Here is a 22259-nt window from a genome sequence, read left to right as displayed (position 1 = left end):
ACGGAACACAATTCACCACATAAATCTTCTGGAGCTGCCAAAAGCAACCTGTTATAAATGGCCCTTTACGTTGTGAGATATGGACTCTCCACAGCACGGTTAATAAATAATACTCTGATCTCAGTGTATGGAATTGTAAGTTCAGTGACAGTTCTGCTTATCCAAGAGAGGACACCGTTAAAAGATGGACTGTCAGAAAAATAGTATAAGGAGCTTGCTGCAATCTCCCAAATCCAGAAATAAAAAGCCTTTCCTATGACAACAAAACTAAAATGCACTTAATAAGAAAAGAAGATCCACAAAAGAAAGCAGGGCGTTTTTTTTTTTTGGTCTGTGCATTATAACCAGCTATTCACAAAGCAGAGGATGAGACGGAACAATGCCTGTGAGAGTGCATTTATTATCTGGTTTTCAGCACAAGGCCCCGTGCTCAGGATCCCGTGGTGCTGAGCACTGCACACAGCCCAAGCAATAAGCCCAGCAATGCACCGAAGGAGATGGCACCGACACAGCGCAGGGCTGGAGCCCTCACGGATCCTTTCTGACCCGTTTCCACGGCCTCTCAGAATGCCTCGTTCGGGGCACAGCTGACCACACGTGCTGCCTGCACTCTCACGCCGCTCTCCTGGACGCGCCTCTTCCACTTTACTTCCCCCGCTACGGCTTCAACCTGCGCCCTTTCCTCTCCCCTCTTGCACTCTAGCATCAGGCTCGCGCATTTGAAACGCAGACGAAAATTAAAGTTGCGTCCGTCAGCGCGTGTAAGCGCTTGGAATGCCCAACATCCCGCGGTCCAAAGGCGGCCACTCCAGCACCGCTCCGGGCAGCGGCCGCAGCAGCAGCAGCCGCCCCCGGGGCACCGCGGCGCTCCCGTAGCCTCGGCTCCGGCCGCGCTCAACCGGGGGCAGCGGGGGCTCCCGGGGAGGGCAGCGTTCACCGGGACCCCGCTCCCCTCCCGCAGCTCTCACCGCGCGGGGACGGCTCTCAGCGAAGCGGCACCTCGGGCTCTCCGGCGCTTTCCCCACCGCAGCCGAATATTTCCGCTTTTTTTTTTTTTCTTCTTTTCTTTTCCCTTCTTATTTTCATATATATATATTTTTAATTTCCCTGCCGGGCTGACCGCGGATGGCGAGCAACGACCGCGACCTCACGCCCAACGCAGCCGCCCCAAACTTTCCCTCCGAGCGCTGCAAGTTCACGGCCGAGCCGAGCCGGACCGGGCCACCTCTCCGCTCCCGCTGCTCCGCCTGCGCGTTCCCCCCACGCGAGCACCGCGCCTCACCTGGGCACGCGGACGGCTCCCACAGCCACGTCCCGCGCTCCTCGCTCTCTCCTTCCTCCTCCCCCGCGGCCCCCGGCCGCACGGCCCCGCCCCGCCCCGTCCCTCTCGCCGCTCGCGGGGTCCCGCTGCCGGGAGGAGGAGGAGGCGGGGGACGCGGCCTCGCGTAGGGCATGGCTCCCTCTCCTGGCCCGAGCTGCTCGCAGCTCAGCGCAGCGGGAAGGCAGAGCGGGGCGTGAGGGCCGGGCACGGTGAGGGCAAGGGGCTGCGTGGGGTGATGCGCAGCCCTACGCTGGCTCACGGCTCCTTCAGAGCAGAGCTCCCTGTGAGGAGCTGCAGGCTACCGTGAGGTCTCCCCCCAGTCTGCGCTTCTCTGGGCCAGACAAAGCAAGGGACGTGAACCACTCCTCACTCACCTTTCCCTCCAGACCCTTCCCCAACCTCATAGCCTTCCTTTGGACACTCTCTAATAGTTTTATGTCCTCCTTACACTGTGGGGCCCAAAACTGCACCCAGCGCTTGAGGTGAGGCTGCATAGAACAAAGCAGAGCGGCTGGCAACACTGGGCCTGGTGCATGGCCTGGAAAACCAAGTATTTCTCACAAGGTGTCTTCAGGGTAGATAATTTCTATCATTAACCACTAAAGCAGCATCAGCCTTCTGTTCCAGAAGGTATTCAGGTGAACGCTCATTGTCATGTCTTTCAGTGGTAGTGCAAGAGTGCCCTTGCTGGGCAGGGAGGAGAGCTCTCCTTCCTCCCCGGCTGGCCAGGACACTCTCCCATCCTGCCAAGAGGTGACCTGGCTGTGTTCATGCTTCTGTCACCTCTTGGCAGCCTGACAGCAGGGCAGTATGTCTGGACACGAAGCCTTTGGTGCTGGGGAAACTTCAATCCCTTCAAAATGCTGCAGCACTTTTCAGCAGTCTTCACTACAGCGTTGTTTCCAGGTTGGACTCAGTTCAGGACTTCCGTCATTATCCCCAGGACATGGCTCCAGAATATCCAGAAGACCACATTTCATTCCATCCACAGAAGCTTCCCTGCAGCAGCCTGTGCTGGGGGGAAGGGTTTGGCCATCGCTTGCAGCCTGCCACAGACATCCTTGTGTTCCCCTTGAGGCCAAAAGGGGATTGCTGCATGCACACTGCCTCTGTGAAAGGGGGGACTGGTCCTCGGCCCACCCCACTCATCACCCTAGTTTTCTGCACCCTGAGGGTCAGTGGGTGTGTGTGAGGGAGCTGCCACGTGAGGCACCTTCCTCCTGCACCTTTCTGCCCTTTGCTTTCCCGGGCTCTGGCACAGCAAGATTAGGCAGAATGTTGCTTGTCTCAGTGGCTTGCTTGTGCCAGTGGTGAACGCCCTTGAAAAATTGCCTCCTCAGCTTTTGCTTAGAGTCAGCTCTACTCAAGCCATCTCTCACCCAAAGCCATCCCAAAATTACAAGGCAGAGCTCTGTGTAGACTGATGGACCCCACTTTTAGCGGATCAGTCTGTGTTTTTCTCCATGCTACCTGCACAGCTCCAGGATCCAAGCTATCCTCTCTGCAGCTACTTTAGGTATCCATGCACTCAGCTGCGTTGCTGAATTTAGACAAAACTGGAATAGCCAGGCACATTTTGTGAGCCGCATTTTCCAGCGTTATTCCAGAGAAATATGTGCCTAAAATCTTTTGTTGAAGCAAGACGGTCCACTTTTCTCACAGAAGATGAAATAACAAAAGGATTGCATATTTTAGTCCTGATTTTTAATGCAGCTGTGGGAGTAACTCAGCTGCTCTGGTGATTGCTGGAAGAATTAAATAATAATAATAATGCTACCTTCTTCTGTGCAATATATTCCATCCATAGATACAGATCTGGGATAGGACATGTTATTATTCTCATTTGGGAAGATCCAGACACTGTTGCAATACTAGTAATGCAGGTTAGCTGTCACTTGCACATACACCCGAACAAAGTCACACCACTCCAAAATCCTAGCCTCGCTCCATCCGTGCAAATGGGGTTTTTACCTCAATATCATCAATTTCCCTGGATGCTGATGGAGAGCTAGAATTCAACATTAGATACCCTTGAACGGATCATGAGTTCAGAGCCAAATTTCCAGATATTATTGTAAGGCTACCCCTGATAGCAAAGCCCCAAATCACACCTGCTTATTGTGTTTCCATAAGAAATGCTTCAGACTTCTTTTGCATATAGATTTAATAAATAAATGAATGAACAAGCAATTCCCTACTGTGGAATGAGGGTAATATTGCTCACTTGGGCTCAGTGCTGTCATGAGGATTATTTTTGTATTGCTGTTTTTCTCCAGCCTTTCTCTATGTTTGTGCATGCTATTTCTGTGCAGGTTAAAATGCAACACAGTTACACCCCAGAGTGAATTATACTACAGTTTGAAGAGCAATTCAGTAAATAGAAAACATTTTTGAGCACAAAAATAAAGCAGCATTGTGCCACAATTTTGGGGCAGGGAGCAAAAAGTAGCATTACTAGGTGAAACCACAGCAGGGGACTTAAATAGCAGAGGAATGTGTTGTGTTGAGCCAGGACATTGAAACTGCTGGCATTGCAACTGCAGGGAAAATATTCTGCAGAACTTCAGTGACAAGTGGCCAAAATTGGCCATGGTTTGCTGCAGTTCTGCTATTCCTGCTAGTCAATTTAGAGCCAGAAGCACACGAGGAGCCTGGATCACACAGCCCATTTCTCTGTCACATCAGGCACAATGGCATGTGGTCCCTTTGTGAAAAGGACCGTGCTCCAACTTAAAAACAGGTTGTATTTTTTGCCTGTTGCTCCTCCTGTCCACGTCCCTGGTGGTCAGGAGCCTTCTCATCGTTTCCATCGCCAGTTTGTTCCCTCATGTTCTGGCACCAGCTCTGGCTCCCATTTCAGAAGCTGTTCCGCTCACGGCTCCTCACTCCGGGATTTTTATAGATACCATTCTTGGCTCCTTTTCCCCCAAGCTCCTCAGGACTGGTTTTTCAATCTTCTTTCCTAAATGACTCTCCATTCACCTTGGACCTCTTTTCTGAATCTGCTCTGGTTTAAATTAATCTCAAAGTGCATATGGATGACCCAAAGCAGTTACAGCATTAAATGGGAGGAGGTCTCACTGATGCCTTTATACAGTGACATTGAAGTCCCCATTTCTCACTGAAATTTCTCACCTGTTAATCCTAAGATTGCATTTATCTTTCCATAACTAAGCTGTGGTAGTGGCCTCTTATTTCTCCTCCATTTGTGCTTCCAGCGGTAAGTTCCCCGGCTAGATCAGAAACTTGTTACTATTCTCCTGTCAGGTCCCAATTCTCTTGTGTTTGCCCCAACTCCCAGCCTGCGTACAGCTTTCTGATTTGTTTGTTCTTAGCCAGCATTTCTGACACTGGGAGACCGAAGCAGTTTCATAACCTCTAAAGACGTGTTCGCGCTTGCTACTTTACCCACACCCACCTAACCCATTTTTCCTTCTTCCCAGTTCAGGAAACAAGCCCTAGACTACATATAATTATAGTCTATGTAGTTATAAATGAACGTGCCTTCTGTGTTTTACACCTACATTTTAAATGGCGTTGAGAAGAGCACGCCTGATAACCTAAGATACAGGACATAGAAGAACCAGAGAATGACAGACACTGCTAGCATAGCAGCACATGGGCTTCCCATCTGCTTCTGTCGAGGAAGCGGAGGTTACCCGCACACGCGTGTAAGGGATGCATATTTTCTGCTGGGAACATTTTCCAGTGAGGAGCCTGTGCTGGTCGTGCAGGCACACGTGGCTTTCAGGCAGGTGAGTGCTGCTCCTTTACTGAAATGCACAACGAGCTGCAACTGTTTCAGAGTCAGATCACCTTCACTAACACGTCCCATGGGTTATTTGCCATGTTGACCGTGTCCAAATCAGATCTCAAATTGCCTTGCTCCCCAGTGAAGCACATTGCGTGAGCCTCTGCGACAGCCCTGCAGAGCGAGGAGGGGTTGGAAGCACAGCTTTGTTGTGAGTTCATCTCCATTTATTCCTGGGGATGTAGCAAATAGCTGTTGTCCATGCTCATGTGCTAAATGTCGTTAGCATCTCTTCCTCCGTGTTACCACGGTGGGAGCACTGCTAACGCAAACAGTTCACAAAAGGAAACTTGACCTTACATGACTTGCACCTAAGTCCATTCAAATTTCTGTCACAAGTGTTTTGATACTGCCTAAGGCCAGAGAGATTTTCCACTCCTGTGAGTCCATGTTTCATACAAACTAAAACACTTCAAATCAGCAATGGAGATTATCTTCTCATCCTGCCAAAGGTTTCAACATTTGGCAGGTATCTGACCCACGTGTACACACCCAGGACACTTTGGGTTTAGGGATGCATGAACATGCATCCACATAGCACATTCAGACATCCCCAATTTGTATCAGTTGTCTGACCGTGGCACTTGTAGGGACCCTTCAGCTGGGTTGGTGGGTGTCTCACTGAGCAAGAGCAGCATCTGTCTCAACCAGCCTTTGAAGAAAGCGCCTAGCCCTGGCATTAATTAGCTGCAGCTCACCTTGCTTGCTCACAGGTACCAGCAGGAAGTGGCAGGCTGTCAGCAGATTAATAAAGCCAGACAGTCTGAGTACAGCCTTGGCTGTCTGGACAGTTCCCTACCACTGGGTATTTCTACACAGAGTGGTCTGGCGTTGTTCTCAGACACCATGCTCCTCTGTCTGATGGCTCGCTGACAGTGTTGCACTTGACCAACGCAAAGGGAAAAGGCGCTGAAGTAATACGTTTTCCCTGAGTCAACTTAAAAGAACTTGCGAAAGTAGGAAAAGCCTTAACACATCATGTTTTAGTTGCAAAACCTCTCCCTGTTTTCATATATGCTTATATAGGTGTTTTGATGCTCTATTAGTTCTTTCAATAGTCTTTTTTTTCTCAACAAAACCCAGTTTTCTGAGTAGCTTTCCCATAATGAACTGCAAAGCTTATAGTAAAAAAAGAAAATATCCTGTGGGGAATGAAAAAAAAAATCCATTAGCACATTCCAAAAGCATATTATTATAATCAATAACAGTTTATTTTTCCCCTAAAAATGCAACATCATTCTGCAGAATGGCCTTTTAAATCTTTGATTTCACTTTAACAGTGATGAAGCAACATTAACCTTTAGACTTTCAGTTTATCTGTGCATAAATAAACGATTTCTTAAGGAAAACAACCCTTCTGTGTAACTCCAAGAAAGGTTACACAAGCAACAGCAGATTTTAGGAGCAAACTCAAAAGCTGCAGAAAACTGCACAGTATATGGATGGGGCATCTGCAGGTTAGCAAGGCTGTGATGTGCAGAGATTCCTCTGCTTCCCAAAACTGGGAATTCCTCCATAGCAGGCTGGCATATTTAACCAAGGGGCAGGACTCTGCTCCAGTGCTAATGGAGCTGCAGCAGCTTGTGCTGGTGGAAGTTTTGGCAATGTCCAGCTCTGTAGTTAGGTAGAACACCCATCTGCACAAAGAATGATTCCTGGCATCCCTGAAGCTCATTTCCCCCGTTAGTGTATTTCCAGGCACTTGAAATTTCCTTTCTCTCAATAGCTACGATCCATCATTATAAAAATGAGCAGAACAGAAAAAGCAGAATGGCCAGTTTTGCTTTAACTCCATTGACCTCTCTGGATTTACATTAGAGAAGACTCTGGAGTAATAAATTTGCATTTGCGCAATTACCAGGATCATGTTTTAATTCCTCCCATCCCAACTGCTATTGATTTCCCATGTGCTGGAGCAGCTCAGTGCAGCTGCTTCAGGCCAGCATCAGTGCAGGAGCAGGGGGATGTGCTGGTGCATCTCAGTAGAGGGTGGGGTTGGCTCCTGCTGAACCCACCCCATTATCCCTTCCTCCTGAAGCACTAGGGAGGAAGGATTCTGGAGCAGCCTCCTGGTAGCTGCCGTAAAATAGCCTAACAGAGCAATCAAATTTTAAGTGGAAATCTGTGGGATCGTAAATGTCATCATGAGCTCTGTGAAAGCAGAGGACAGGGATGCACAGGGTGACTTCCAGTTCTGAGGTTCCACTTCTGTCTTCAAGGGAAAATCAGCAGTGCTTAAGACCATTTTCTTTCCTGTAGCAGGAAGAAGGACTGAGACAAAATTTATCAAGGTGCAATAAATACAATTAACCTCTGAGGACATAAAAAAGTTGGACATTGTTTTTTGTAGGATTGGGTGAAGCCACACGAATATTTCATTAATTGTGGATGGCATTCAGAGAACAGCTGTAAAGATCAGCAGAGGAAGTATTCAGTCTGTGTGCAGAATGATGAAAGGATGTTGCCTGTGTGTGTGGGTACGGCAACCTACAGCTCTCACAGGAATGTGGGCACCTTTGAGGAAGATGCTTTGGTTAGGGCAGTTAATTACCGCTATGTAATTTGACAAAAAAAGACTGAATTAAGTCAAGGGAAATTGGATAGAAATATAGGCAGCCTGAAGACACAAGCCACGCTTATGGGAACTCTTCTTTTTTGGAAGCAGATCACCCACCTGCCTCTTCCGTACAGAATGAGAGATCTTAAAGATCACTGAAGAGGAGGGAATCAAGAGCAACGCATTTGTTAGCAAGTCATAAATTTGCAGGGAGGAAACGAGGGGAGCAGAAAAAGAATGATCTTGAATTTCACAGGGGCACAAGGCGTCCTGGAACCTCGAGCTGCTTGCCTGGTGGCACAAAGCCATCAGCTGGGAAATGCAGAGTCACAAGGCAGCCTTGACCCTGGGGCTCCCAAGTTATTAACCAGCGATGTGGAGATGTGCTTGGCAGGCTGTGAGTTAAACGATCTCATGGGTATAATACTTAGTCCCTGCAACATGCCAGATAAACTTTGGAGGAGGGTAGTTGGCTGAAGTGGAGAGAAAAGAATGCCTGAGATCATACTCAATGCTCTATTATTTTCTCACTTAAACTGCCCTGCATTATTATTTCTTTGAGCAGGTCATGGACGACAGGTCCTGGGTGAGCTGAAGGCCTCTGCCCAGTATAGAATCATTGAACCATAGAATCCTTAAGATTGGAAAAGACCACTAAGATCACCTAGTCCAACCTTCAACCCTTCACACCATGACCACTGACCACGTCCCTCAGTGCCACATCTCCACGGTTCCTGAACACCTCCAGGGACAGTGACTCTACCGCCTCACTGGGCAGCCTGTGCCAGTGCCTCACCATCCTTTCTGAGAAGAAATTTTTCCTAATATCGAATATGAATCTCCCCTGGCACAACTTGAGGCCATTCCCTCTCGTCCTATCACTGTCACGTGGGAGAAGAGGCCAACCCCCACCTCACCACGACATCCTGTCAGGGAGTTGAAAAAACAATAAATCTCCCGGGCCTCCTGTTCTCCAGAATAAAGAGTCCCAGTTTCCTCAGCCGCTGCCCATAAGACTTGTGCTCCAGACCCTTCACAGCTCCATTGCCCTTCTCTGAACACGCTCCAGGGCCTCGATGTCTTTCTTGCAGTGAGAGGCCCAAAACTGAACACAGTACTCGAGGCGCGGCCTCACCAGCTCCGAGTACAGAGGGAGCCATCTTCAGAAGGCTGAAGTTACAGGACGTTTCAAAGCAACATTGTCCAGCCCAATAAACATAAAATCTTCATCCCATCTGAAACTGAAGGTGTTCTTTTGTATGAGCTACTGAACTTTTAAAAACCATTAAAAATACTTTAAATTTCTGTTTTTTTTTTCTTTGAGATTTTACTTCTATTTCCAGAACATTAAAATTCTCCCCTCCACTCCTTTTTAGTCAAAACTCTTCACTGAATTCTTCTTCAGTTTATAAATAGTTTTGGTCCTTCTAAACCATCATTTTTTTTTACTTTCATATTTCTAGGAAAAAAAAATAGACTGCTATTATTAGTCACCTACACCCTTCGAGATATTATTCAAAGTATTGTCAAACAACTTCTGTTGCACTATTACTGGGAAGACACCCTATTAAAATGGGTATTTTTGCTTTGACCAGTCCCTTGAGGTAGGTTTCTCAACCCACAGTTGTGCAATAAGTTAACAAATTATTTTGAGGTCAAAACTGCCCTTAGAGGAAATGTTCAGTTTGTTCTCACACAGCTGTGTGCTCCCTGCTGCCTTTCTCCTGGATGAGCCCAAGCCACCATGTTTGCGTTCGCCCAGCAAGACTGCTGTCCATAGGGCAGCGGATATATGTGAGATTCCACCCCAATGAATGAGAACATGGTGCTGGGTCATATTAAATTAGGAAAATGCTATCTACCTGGTGCTACATTATAACTCAGGGAATTTTATGCATCTGAGGTGAGCATGGCTTTATGAGGAAGGAGATGTTTGGACAAGAGCTGTGACTCCATGTCCCTTCTCAGATGTATCTGTACCTACTGTCTGGTTGGGCCTCCTCTGAGCTCGTTTCTTGGTCTTGCTCCATTTGAGGTATAATTACATCTTTCCTCTGCACTTAATGTAAGTTTAGAGTCTATTTAGCAAGTCCAAGCTCTAAATAAATTTTCTACCTTGCAGTGGGTGACAGTTTTCTATGGAAATATCTCCCAGCAAGCCAATTTAACAAACTGTAATCTGAATTTCCTCGTGAGGATAAATCTGGGGCTGCAGCTTTCGCCTTCCCCATGAGCACTCATCTATGCTGGTGAAAAGAAGAGACCTCCTTAAGCTTTTTATCCTGTAAAATCACATCACCTATCATTTGCAGGCATGGAGTTTTTCTGCTCACACATGCTGTCAGTCGTTCTGTGGGGTTATATCTCATGCAAACCAAAATAGGTCCCGATTTGAAATGTTCCTCAACCTGACTGTTCACATGATAAATGACATAATGGAGTCACATTCGTTAGCACCAGAAGCAAATTCCAAAATAGAATCGGACAATTACTAAACAAACAGACGGTAATTATCTTTTCTTTCCTGGCCAGCTGAACGATGAAGAGCAGCAGTGTGTGGAGCTCATGATTAGAGCTGGTCATTTAGGCAAGAAAAAATATCGGAGTCAAGTATATTTCATCAATCAAAGTGTGGAAGGAGCTGGTTTCAGCTGATGGGACCAATATTGTAGCAGATGTTGATCGCTTCTCCTGGTGTTGACTCCCACTGACTTCCCCTTTTATACACTTAATCTGTCTCCTACATCACTTCATGCAGCCTCCTCTGGCTTATTTTCTTCTGTCTTGTATTAATAATTGATTCCCTTGCTTTTCGGCATGCACTTGGGCTGCAGCCATTACCAACACCTAGATATAAATCTTTGGACATGTCACACTATATATCATGTTATACATGTCTGAATACTACAATGAGGTGTTTGCAAGCTGGCACGTCTTCAAAAGAACTGCAAGTCTTTTAGAGGCCTTCGTTAGTCCTCCTTTGGAGCTCATTAGTCCATTATCTGGCAACGTAACAGTCTTGTTCTGAGGCACACCATTATTTCAATTACAGAATGACCATAATTAGGCTCTCTGTTCATTAGGACTTCATAGCATAGTCTACAGATGGGAGCCTGCATAAATCTTAATTAAAAGCAAAATGCTTGTTGTTTAAACATGATCTTAACCTTAAACGTTATTTTTCAAGTTAGGGCAAGCGCAAGTACTGTTTTTTATACAGCAAGAGTAACACGTATTTAATTACAAGCCCAAGCAAAAGAAATGTGCAGGGGAAGAGCGTGCAGCGGGATGCGTTGGTGGCAAAGCCATGGTATGGCCCCTGCAGGCTGCTGAAATGGCTCCTGCCTGGTGGCAGATGGGGAGAGAGCTTGGTTTTATTAGGCCATTCTGGAAGGCATTTCATTTTTTGGATGAGGAAGCAGTTTCTTTCAATGTAAAGCACAAACTGTCACTAGGGAATGACCTGAAGAGAAGAATCCATAGTTTAAGGATGATTTGTTCAAAATATTCAGCATGTATTTATGAGCAGGAAGGCACAGCCAACAACTTGACCATGGTATGGGATGAAGCTCAGTCCTTCCTGAAAGCATCTACAACAAACGTCAGAGTTAGCTGAGCTCCTGGTGAGCCCGTGTTTGGCCCTGCAGAGCTCTGCAGCTCAGTGCCGCAGGGTCTCTGGAAGAAGCATTGCACCAAGCCAGATGCATTGCTAGCAATGAGCCCAAAGCATTGCTACACGCACCCGGTGTGACAGAGCTGGGGAGTCCCACCGGGCTCCTCACCCACAGGGAATGGAGCGCTATGGATCCCCGGGGAGCAGCTCTGCATGATTCTCTCCCTGCAGCCAGGTGTGCTGGCACTTCTGGAAGCAGCTCATCGAGTTCTTTGCATTTCGGTTCTATTTCCAAAGGGCATGTGCTTTTGTTATTGCTAGCAGCATCTGTCGTCTCTTCCTGAAACAACTCTCCAGGCGTGAGGTAGATAAATTTTGGTGGCACTACAGATAAAATCAGCTGCCGCGAGTTTCTGTAACAGAACAAGCAACACTCGAGCCCTGCATTCAACAGAGGGTTTAATATGCAAGGCACTAACTCACAAGAAATCTGTTGTCCCCTTTCCATTAACCTTTAAGACTAGCCTAGAGAAATGTGGAAGATCCATGCTTTCCTCCTCCCATCACTGTGCTGTGTTACAGTGTCCATGGCTGAACTTTGTGAAGTGCTATCAGGCAGAGACAGCTCTATCTTGTGTTCCCTGCAAGATACTGGGGACTGAGGATACAAGCACTGATACTTCATCATCATGACCTAATGACATTGAGTAAATGCAAGTGGTTCAAACTGCTTTATTCCAAAAGCACCAGATGATTAAATTTCCAAGAGCGTTTAATGATTGATTCCATCTTCAGTGTTTAAGATCAGAAATGAAGTTGGGGGATGCTGCAAAAGGCCAGGAAAACTGCAGGAAACGTGGACTGAAAGTCACTGCAAGAGTTAAGGAGCATCTCATTTTCCCAACCCAAGGAGAAACACCTGATTTTTTAATTTATTTTTTTATCAGGCGGTAACATTGGACTTGTTTTGCTGGTAGAAGAGAGAAATTAGTCTTTTTCTTCCTGATTTCTATACGCTCAACAGATGATGCGAGATCACATTAAACCTTATTGCTTAAAGGCTTGTGGGATGTAGTTTGAAGACACAACAGAGAAATGGAAGTGCTGGGGCAGACATGGGACCGGCTGTGACCACCACAGGATGGGCAGAGTGATGGCTCCTGCCCATGTGCCCAGCTGGCAGACACATGGCTGCGCCCAGAAGAACTGGGAAATGTGTGGCTTTGGAGATGAATCAAACCAGTGGAAGTATTGGTCTAAGCCCACTTCAAATCCAATTTGGGGCGTTTTGCCTATTTTCTGGCAGGCATCCTCCCCCCGTTTAATGCTGAAGCACTCCCAGTGCAATGTTGATCAGTTTATTGGAAGACCTATGCAAGGGCTAAATTGGAAAAAAAAAAAAAAAAAAGTCAGTTCTGGAAAATACTGTTACAAAATTAAAATTCATAAACATAATTTACAAATATAGAAATCAATCAGTTTTTCCTTTCCTTCCTCTTTCAAAATATCCTTTTCACTCTTGCTAAACAAAATCATCATGGCCATCCCTCTATCTTTTTCTCATCTGGAAAAATTACAGTCTCTCTGCTTTGCTCCATCCAGTGATAGCTCAGGTCTCTTTGAGTGACCCCACATGGGGCTTCAGCGCAGTGCTGCAGACTCCATTGTGCACATTCTTTGAAAGATGCTCAAAATTTCTCAGTTTCTGGAGTTCACGATGACCCAATAACCTAATAAACATCTCCACTCCTGTCCCTTCCCCAAAATGCTTCCTGAAGTTTTAGTCATCGTTTCACTTATCACCAAGTAAGTGTCTACCTTCCCATCAGTGGCATGATGGAAACTTACTGCATTATGCTGTGTAGCAGAAGCATCATGATACGAAATGCAATACAGAGACACAGGTAATTATGGTATCCTTGAGTTATCTCTGCCAGGAGCGTGGAAAGCAGTTCAATTTCAAGCCTAATGAGATTAATTTGCATGTCACTTTTATTGAACCTTTTGTGATTCTGCTATTCTCTCCAACCCTAGACTAATAGACAATGTTATGATATATAGCATTGAGCATTTCCATGTCTCTGTGCACAGTGTGGCTGGAGAGAATAGATTTCAGCTCAATTATTTGAATATTTTCCCATTTGCTGACCAGGCATTAGTGTTCAAACCTGTCTGGTTCAGGTTTCCAATCATGGCTCCTTAGCAACTGAAGCAACGTTAAATTAAATTGATAAATGATGCTCTGAAAAAAAACAAAGAACTCCAGCAGAGAGATTAATTTGTGATGCCCTTTTAGGAAAGATTTACAGGATGTGATGTGCATTTGCTATCTGCCAAGAGCAATTCTTCAGCATCTGAATACACAAGCTTTGCAGAACTGCTTTCTGAAGGAATTAGATCTGCTCTCCCTTCCCACACAGTGCCTACCTTTCCTGGGAGCCTCCTTTCTCTACACACCTGGAGCAGGGGATCGGTGCTCCAGCCAGTGCAGGACTGCAGATACTTTCCCCGGGCTGAGCTTTCCAATCATTTATTTCCTTCAGACTATCCTGACATGTGCCACTGCCCTGCCATAACTCCCAGCTCCATCACCGTGAAGTCGCTAGTAAAAAACTACTTGTTTTATACCCTCCAGTTGCCTTTTCCTTTTCACTGACTGCTTTACATCTCAGGCAGTCCTTCTGACATGTGTGCTTCATCAGTTTGTGACAGGAATATGGGTCAGTGGATGAGCTCTGAATAAACAACAGGAGCCTAATGTTGGAAATAGGGATTGCTCTGCTGAGCGCAGTTCTGGCATCCCAGCTCTCACAATGACCAGAGGAAAGTGAAGGGAGAGAATTCAAGCTATGTTTCTTCTTCATCTCTGTTAATGTGAATTAAGTTTATGCATCAAAATAGAAAGGCTTTCCAAAAAATACTCAGTTGTTCTGCAAATTCCCCTTTTGCATGATCATGTCTGACTCCTTTCAGAATTGTGCTTTGCTCTTGTTCTCAATAATATCCAGCAGGCTTGTATTTCACAGGGCATTTATACACTGGCTGTAAAATCTTTTGATGAGCTTTAGAAGGTTGGATTAAAGAATTTGACATCAGTGAACTACCTGCCAGTTGGCTGCTACTGCCTTCTAGTTTCATTTCTTTCTGTTGCTCCTATCAAGCAAATTCTTGGCCACAAAATGTTTAACATTCTGCCTTGAGAATGGCAATGATTCTCAAAAGATTATCTTCAGACTGAAATAACAATCCCATTTGACATCCACCAAATCAACACTTCTGTTCCCATGGCACTGCACAGTCTTGGGTTATGCCATAAGCCTTTCTCCTGGAGCCATTAACACTGGAGATGGAAGCAGCCATGTCCAGTTTAGCCCGTCCATATCCAGGTGAATTTCTCCATCTCTGTGTTAGCTTTTTTATCGGCCTGCCCTGACAACACGGATGTGAACGTATTCTCCTCTTCTCTTCTTAACAGGTTTTATAGCAGGACTTATTCCTTCTTATCCTGCAAGCAAAACTCGGAAGGTTAATGAAAAGGTTATTTGCTCCTGAGAGTTCCTCCTTGCCTCTCACAACAAACCTTTGATCTTAGCAAACCAGGGGCAGTGACCTACATTCTCCAGGACCTCTGTGGTGTGACAGATGTCCTTGGTTTATATGCAGCCAAAACCTCCCTTCTGGTTTGAAAGCATGGTCTTTCTAGCATTATTTGCCTAACAGTCTGCAAAAGGCCAGAGCATGGGATGTCAAAGCCCAGTTGACCCGTTGATTTTAGTGGAGTGGAATTACTTCAGTACAACACTCCTACTGCTGGCAGTTCTATTTATTTTTGGAAAATGACACAAAAATATTCCTAGACTTCTTGTGATCCCCAGGAGAGTAGTTGTTATGTTATTGAGCAGAGGTTGTCACTCTCTCTCGCTTTAATTTCACCACCAGTGACTTCTGCGTGTAGTGTTTTAAATGGACCATCGTGTTGTCCCTGCTCTGTGCTGTCCTTAAGCTCTTCGTGCAGACTGCAAGCTTATCACATGATGACATGATGCTGGAACTTACTGTCCTTCAGAAAAGATGGTCTCCAAGCGAAAACACACTTGGGGCAATTCTAGGATTATTGAATCGAGTCTTTAACCTCAAGAGATAACATGTGTTGAATTTTATGTAGAAAACAATTTTCCCTGTCAGATGAAGTCTTAGGGCAGAGTGTCCCTTATTTTATGTAGCTGTTTGTGCATTACTCCATCTTGGGATTAATGGTGATGGTGTAATTTAGATTCTGTAACAACTTGAGGCAGATGGATTTACAGAGTTATCAGTCTAGCCACATACAGGCAGCTTTGCTTTAATTGAATTTAGTGCTGGGGAAGGGAAGAACTCGATGAAAGGAAATCTTTCTCCTCCTGCCCTGAGAAAGAAAAGGTCCAGCTAACTCAGGAGCAGCACACTTTGCCTTATTGCCAGTGTGGGACATCTGAAGAGTGGTGCCTGGACACACAGAGGGTGCAGGAGAGCATAGGGCAGGAAGGAGGCTTGCTGCCCATGGTGCCCATCCACTCTGCATCTCTGTCTATCAGTCCCATTCCCATGGCTCCAGAAACTGCTGGCTGTTTTTAGTGTGATTCGTGTCTTAAATCCTCTGAAACATAACAGTGACTTTCTACAAGTTTAGGAAAAACAGCTGACCAAGCAGAGAAGACAAAAGCGTTAATGCATCCATGAGGTCTGCAAGGCGAGCTTGACCCTTCTTGGACATCAAGGGAGGGAGGGAGAAAAAGAATTATGCGTGGCCCTACAGCAGGGAAAAGTCTGTCTTACCAGACATGGAGGAATTCTACCACGAAATAAACTCAGTTCTCCTATTAGCGGGTCTATGCGCTTGACAGGTATCCACCCAGAAGCAATTAGCTTAAGGCCATTCACCCACTTGAGTAGGCCACCTAGGACACATCACATACAGTGACACTGGGACAAAATGAGTGCTCATGGGGCTGCTGGGCTCAAATCTCAAGTGGGAAAGGGCCATCACCCAGAGCAATGCTGGTTCCTCAGCTGTACCCAGCCTGGCAGAAATACCCATCTTGGGCTGCCTTGCTCCAGATCTGTTTTGGCAGGAGATTTGTGAATACATCGCCATGTGCCATTTCAAGCTTCATTTGAATAAGCATCCCATATAATAGACTTTTATAGCTCCCTTTCTGTGAATTCTAAATTAACGCAACTCATTAAAATGTTCCAAAGTTTTATGTAAATAACTAATTAGCATTTGAGAAGGAATAGTAAATTCACAGATGGTTGTGCTCCATTCGGGGCCCACTTTGCTCTCCTTGGCTGTGGCCAGTGAAGAGTTAGGTCCTTGGTGCAACATCCTCCGTAGCAGGAGCTGACACTCAGGTTTTTACCAGGTGGTCCTAGAAAAAAATGTTTCTCTAGAAAGCCTTTTGGGTATGCAAGGGGTGATGCTTCGTGTGTGGAGCTGAGCCTCAGTAATCCTGCATTCCAGGCTCAGCATTGCCACCAAGTTCCTGCACACTGTACCCAAGCATCCCAAGAGGTACATAAGCGAAATATTTTCTTTATCTCTCATAGGACTGGGTCCAACCAATATTTGTAGTGTGCTGGAGGGACTGAGGGTGAGGTGGTGCAGCACCAATTCCGCATCTGGTTTTCCTAGGCATTTCTTCCTTCTCCTTACTAGGAAGATGCTGCTTGGCCAGTGGGAAATTCAGAGAGTAGCACCAGGAGTCAGTGAGGAAATCAAGGGATGAGTTGTGAGGAACAGGTTAAGAAGGAAGCATGTCCATGGCTGGACAGAAGGTAAAGCATTCCCATCCCAGTCCTGCCCATGCTGCTTAATCCTGCCTAGGGAGCATGAGGCAGGTGGGTCCCAGCATCCCACCCCACACATCAGCTCACCAAGTTCCAAGCAGAACATCTGAATTTTTACCTGCAACATGGGGAAAGCTGGAGAGCAGCTTGCTGTAGCTGCGTTTCTTGAATCCATAAACACTGATACAAATCCTCCCCGTTTCTGGGTTTGCAGCTATTTGGCTGCAGCTTGTCCTGAGCTGGCTCTGCCTGCAAGAAAGGAGGATCTGAAAGCCCTGCTCAGGAGGGTTGGGGACAGGCTAAGACCTCCCAGCAACCTTAAATAAGCCCATAATGACACCTGGCAAAAACTGAAGATGCAAGGCATGCCCATGGCAATAACCAGTAGGTATCTGGAAGAGCTGGAGAAGCCTGAGGCTGAATGGGCAGCAGTTATCCTCATTGGAGGGCACAGCACATAGAGCCTGTGGCACACACATAGCGCTTGCTGCAGGGCAAAGGCCCACACCGAGGGCTTTCTCAGTGACATAGAACATGTGCCAGCTGCTAATGACCAGCAACCATAATGTATTTCAGCCTTCATTGCTAAGTGGTTCTGCCTGGAAAATTGACTTGAAAATGTGTTTCAGGATGTGCCAGATATTCTCATGCTAATTTCCCAGCCAAAACCTCCCATGTGGTGTCCAATGTGATATCAGTAAAAGAAGGGGAAAATGAAGCCTCTATCTGCTTTCAAGCAATCTATTTTCCTTTTGTCTTTTTACTTCCAGCAGCTAAGTAAATTACAGGGATTAAAATACAAAAGGCATTTAATTTTTTAACTGTAATTTCTTCTCTCCTGGCAACAGAGTAACAAAAAAAAAAAAAAAAACAAAAAAAACAGAGAGAGTGAGAGAAATTGAGAAAAAAAGAATTAAAACGCAAATACCACTTCTAATATTTAAAATACAAATACAATTTCAACTGATTAAAAGTAAGAGGACCTGTTTAAGCACAAAGGCACAGCAGCAGGCTTCAGGATTCAAGTAGCCATAATCAGCCTCGATTTCACATCAGAAACATGAACGGAAAAGTTCTGCTGGCTATTACTTTGTTTTCATTTCTGGGGTACTCCATCTTTCTCTTTATTCAAGCTCCTTTTAGTTTTATCACCAAGTCTCAAGAGTTATCCAGCCCTTTGAACTGATTTCTGACATATTCTGGGGAAGGAGAGCTATCAGGAGAGCTTGTGAGATGGAAGAAGGGTCTCTCACGCTTTTCTGGTTGAGCTGTAATACACAGAAGTAGCTATGTGCAAAACTGGTGACAGAGCTGGGAGTTATCTCAAGTCCTAATGTCCAAGCTAGGAATAAGAGAAGCCAAACTCCCATTCATTCCTCAACCGCACTAGATCTTAGAATGTAATTCTGAGTTTTGAAGTCTCCCACCTTCTGTAAAAAGGAGTTTCAGGTTGGATATTAGGAAAAAATTCTTCTCAAAAGGAGTGGTGGTGCACTGGCACAGGCTGCCCAGGGAGGTGGGGGAGTCCGTGGAGGTGTTAAAGAACCGTGGAGATGTGGCACTGAGAGACATGGTCAGTGGGCATGGTGGAGGTGGGTTGACAGTAGGACCTGATGATCTTAGTGGTCTTCTCCAACCTTAATGATTCTATGATTCTACACGAAATAAAACCAAACAGCTTCTAGGCTGAGCCCAAATCCTGTTATCTTGACACTTACTTGTTTTCAGGGTACAACTGAGCTTTCCAAATCAACTCTCACTGCAAGTGGGGAAAAAAGCACCTTCCTCAATTCTTGGACCTTCTTTTTTTTCATGGTGAGAGCAGAGTCAGTGCCACAGTTGTAGGCATACACAAGACATACGTTGCAAAGGTGTACTTATAAAGGCTGCTTGCCCTGGTAAATTAGAGCAGGAGTTTCTGTCTAAACCCTTTATACGTGTGCAATACTTCAGTTGTTGCAGTACCTATTTGTCAGGTGTTCATTATGGAGCTGGAACAGGGGTATCTGGAACAATCTGTAGCTGTTTCTCACGACAGTTCAGTGAACTGTATACAGCTTTCTGCTGTCTTCAAGGAGGTTCGTCCTTGTCTGAACCACGCACACACCTGTAGGAGAAATCCCTTTTGTGAATAACAAACTTAAAAGCAAATTCCTTTTTCCCTTAGCTTCCTGCCAGGCAAAATCCTTCACCAGCCCTCCCCTCTCTGCTGGTGCACTCGGACACACTGCCGGGCTGCTCGGACTGCCAGGAACAGCAGCAAGCGACTCAGATGTGAGGGTGACCTGCAGAGCCTTGCTCCTGGGGAGGATGCAGCAGAACAACGTTGTCCTTGTTTGCACTCATTTAAATGAGTGCCCGAAGTCTTTCCTTCCCCCTGTGCAGCACGTCCCCCGCACAGGCTCACAAAGGGCCACATTCATCAGCGAGCAGCAATGAGCTATAATCCTTCTGAAAGACATCAAGCTGTGCCAGCTCTACCAGGACTGGTTGTAAGGAGCTCATCCTGCCTGCCTTGCAAAAGCTCGGGGCAGTCTCTGCTGACTTCTGAACATGTCGGTCTGTGGTTCTAAGGACCAGCTGGGGCGATTTCCATGGGATGGGAAAGGACTCCTCACGTCAGTCCTGCTGAAGTGGTTACATTCGCTGTGGGATCTCAGTGACTTCCATCCCACACTCCTCCCACAGACAAGATGCCATACAGCCCTGCTGCTCTGCACAGGTAAACCTTTCCTGCCCTTCCAGCCTCCATTTATCCACGGCTGGCTTGCTCCCATTCCCCATGCCAGCACTGGCCACTAGCTGAAGCAGCTCTCCCTAGTGCTGGTTTATCCATCTCAGTGGGTTTGTGGAGAGCAAGCAGCTCTTCACAGCTTTCATTTTGTGAGAATCAGAACCAAGCTCCTTTAGTTCTCTTGTCAAAGGGAGGCAATGTTCATCACCTGGTCTTCCCTGTTACCCTTGGATTAATCTTAATTTAACTGCCCTGAGTCTTCCCAGGACAGAATGTGAGGGATGACTGCAACCTGGCTGAACCCAGACACCAGGAACACAGCTGGAAAAGCAAAGACCAAGCCAAGCACAGCAGCAAAGCCGAGCAGGGAGGGGAAAGCTCCCAGCAGACTTGGGCTGCAGGAAAAGCTGATTGCGGAGGTGATGTGAAAACACTGAGACATAAAAAAAAGCCAACACATACTTAATTAACTCTTGTTGGTTGACTCCAGGCTGCCCTGCCTTTTCTCATCTTCCTTCCACATCAAGTTTCATTTCTCTGTTTTCTTCACCCTGGCCTGCGTCCTTCCTACGTTGTGTATTTGTGTCTGTTCCACCTCCCCTTTTTCTGCTTCTCTTTTCCTGCTTTCTTACTGGGAAAGTCATGGCCCCATTCTGGACCCTACTGGGAGGTTGGTCAGAGCTCAGCAAGGTGCTTGCATTCTCAGAAGGCATCCCCAGCAGACATCAAATGCTCTGAAGGTGGCTAAGGAAGAGGTTTAAATGGGTTTAAACTGCTAGCTGGGCTTATCAGCTGTCAAGGGCTCTGGGTGGGCCCCTATTCATTAGTAAATCACCTCCACCTCTCACCAGAATCCAGAGGTCCCCAGTTCGTTCCCAGCAACTTTGTCTCAAACCAAAAATATGAGTGAAAATTGCCATGACACTCAAGCAAATAAGGTAGGCCCCCTCTTATAGGGCACATACATGCAAGACTGAGTTCAGTTCTTGAAATTCTGCTAATTTGGTCTTGGCCCTGCCAGATGTGATCCTCCCCATATTCCTCCTGTCTCCCATTCTTGCATCCCGCCTCGTGGAGCCCAGCAAGAGTCAGCCAGTAGAGGTAGTTTCTGCAGAAACTCTAATCATCCTTTAGGTGATCCTGGAGTTGTACATCTTCCTCCATCAAAAGGCACAGGCACTTTAAGCAAAAGATATAATGGACAGTCATAAATTGCCATATGCTCCAATAGCCCCCGCTGCTGTCGGGGAGATGCATTTGTCACCTAGCAACCATGTACGGTGATGAAGAAATAACAGATTTTTAAGCTAATGGCCACAAGTTAACACCTATCAGAGAGCAGCCTCCAAAGTCCACTGATGAGGTGAGGTAACTGGCTGGGGAGAAAGGACATGCCCAACTTTTTGTCAGTAAGTGGATGAGGAGAAGGGAACAGGGATTATCTTTTCTAAGAGTACATACATATGGATGGATACATGTACATGTACGTATATCCTTACTGGGGTAGATAATAAAAAAGCCTGGAGAAATCCCTCAGACTGGAGGCAGCCCCGGACACAAGGCTACCCAGGAGACGAGTCTCTTGGTACTTCAGAGCCCCAGAGGCAGCATCATGGCAGAAAGCAGAGGATGTGGCAGGGAGTTGGTAGGAGGGATCACAGCTTCCCACAGGTATTGGTGCAGAGCTCCTCTCAGCATTGTGTCCTAGCCTGCTCGTTAGAAACCTCTCTATGGGACCAATGAACAAATGTTTGCCCCTAAGCCAGGAAGCTGAATAGTGGTGAAATTCAATTCTTCCCCTTTTTTTCTAGAAAAGAAATAGAACTGAAGCTATACATTATTTTTCAGTACCGAGAGCTCATCGTAGTACCTGCCCCTCCAAGTACTGTGGATGATGCATTGGGTAACTGTAAATTGGAAGCACTCTGGGCTCTGGCACTGGCACGCAGATAGAGGCATCTCGCTAGAGCGCAGGAGGGAGCTTTGAGGGAAGTAATTGCGAGAGGAAGAAATCTGAAATTAGCGTGCTGATGGATGATCTCTTTGAAGCCTGAAATTGTAAGAGTCACAAGGTTCCCAGCACAGCTTTGCACGTTTTTATACTGCGGAGTCTTTTTCTTTTTAGAAAACAACTAAGAAATTGGTTTGGCATTTCACTGTTGAACAAAATCGAAAAGGACTGGGCTGAACCAGGGCACCAACACGTTCAGACCATTTATATTGTGTAGTGCATCTACTTAGCAGCATTAAGAGAGGTACTTGCTCAGAAGACACCATTTCAGCAACTTGCCTTTAATTAGCGGTGAGCTGAAGTGCATGTTTGAGAAGGCCAGGCTTTATGCAAAGCACTAAAAATAAATAACAAACCTGGCTTGAGCATATGTATCAGAGTCGGTT

The 22259-nt window shown here is 46.2% G+C and overlaps 1 protein-coding gene across 3 annotated transcripts in view; it reads right to left on the bottom strand.

The window, feature by feature from the left end:
• LOC110398225 (interleukin-1 receptor accessory protein-like) overlaps window positions 1–1558 on the bottom strand; it is a 34775-nt gene extending 33217 nt beyond the window's left edge. The window contains exon 1 of one of the 3 annotated variants that reach the window (XM_021395693.1): window positions 1283–1558. The gene's annotated coding sequence lies outside the window, so the exon portion shown is untranslated. Of the gene's footprint in view, window positions 1–968; window positions 1225–1282 lie in introns of those variants that run through there. The other 2 variants (XM_021395694.1, XM_021395691.1) reach the window with 2 other exon arrangements.

This window comes from Numida meleagris, chromosome 4, assembly GCF_002078875.1.
Source record: "Numida meleagris isolate 19003 breed g44 Domestic line chromosome 4, NumMel1.0, whole genome shotgun sequence".
In the NCBI taxonomy this organism is placed as follows: Eukaryota; Metazoa; Chordata; class Aves; order Galliformes; family Numididae; genus Numida; species Numida meleagris.
The sequence above is the reverse complement of the archived record's forward strand: the minus strand, read 5'-3'. Positions and strand labels throughout refer to the sequence as shown.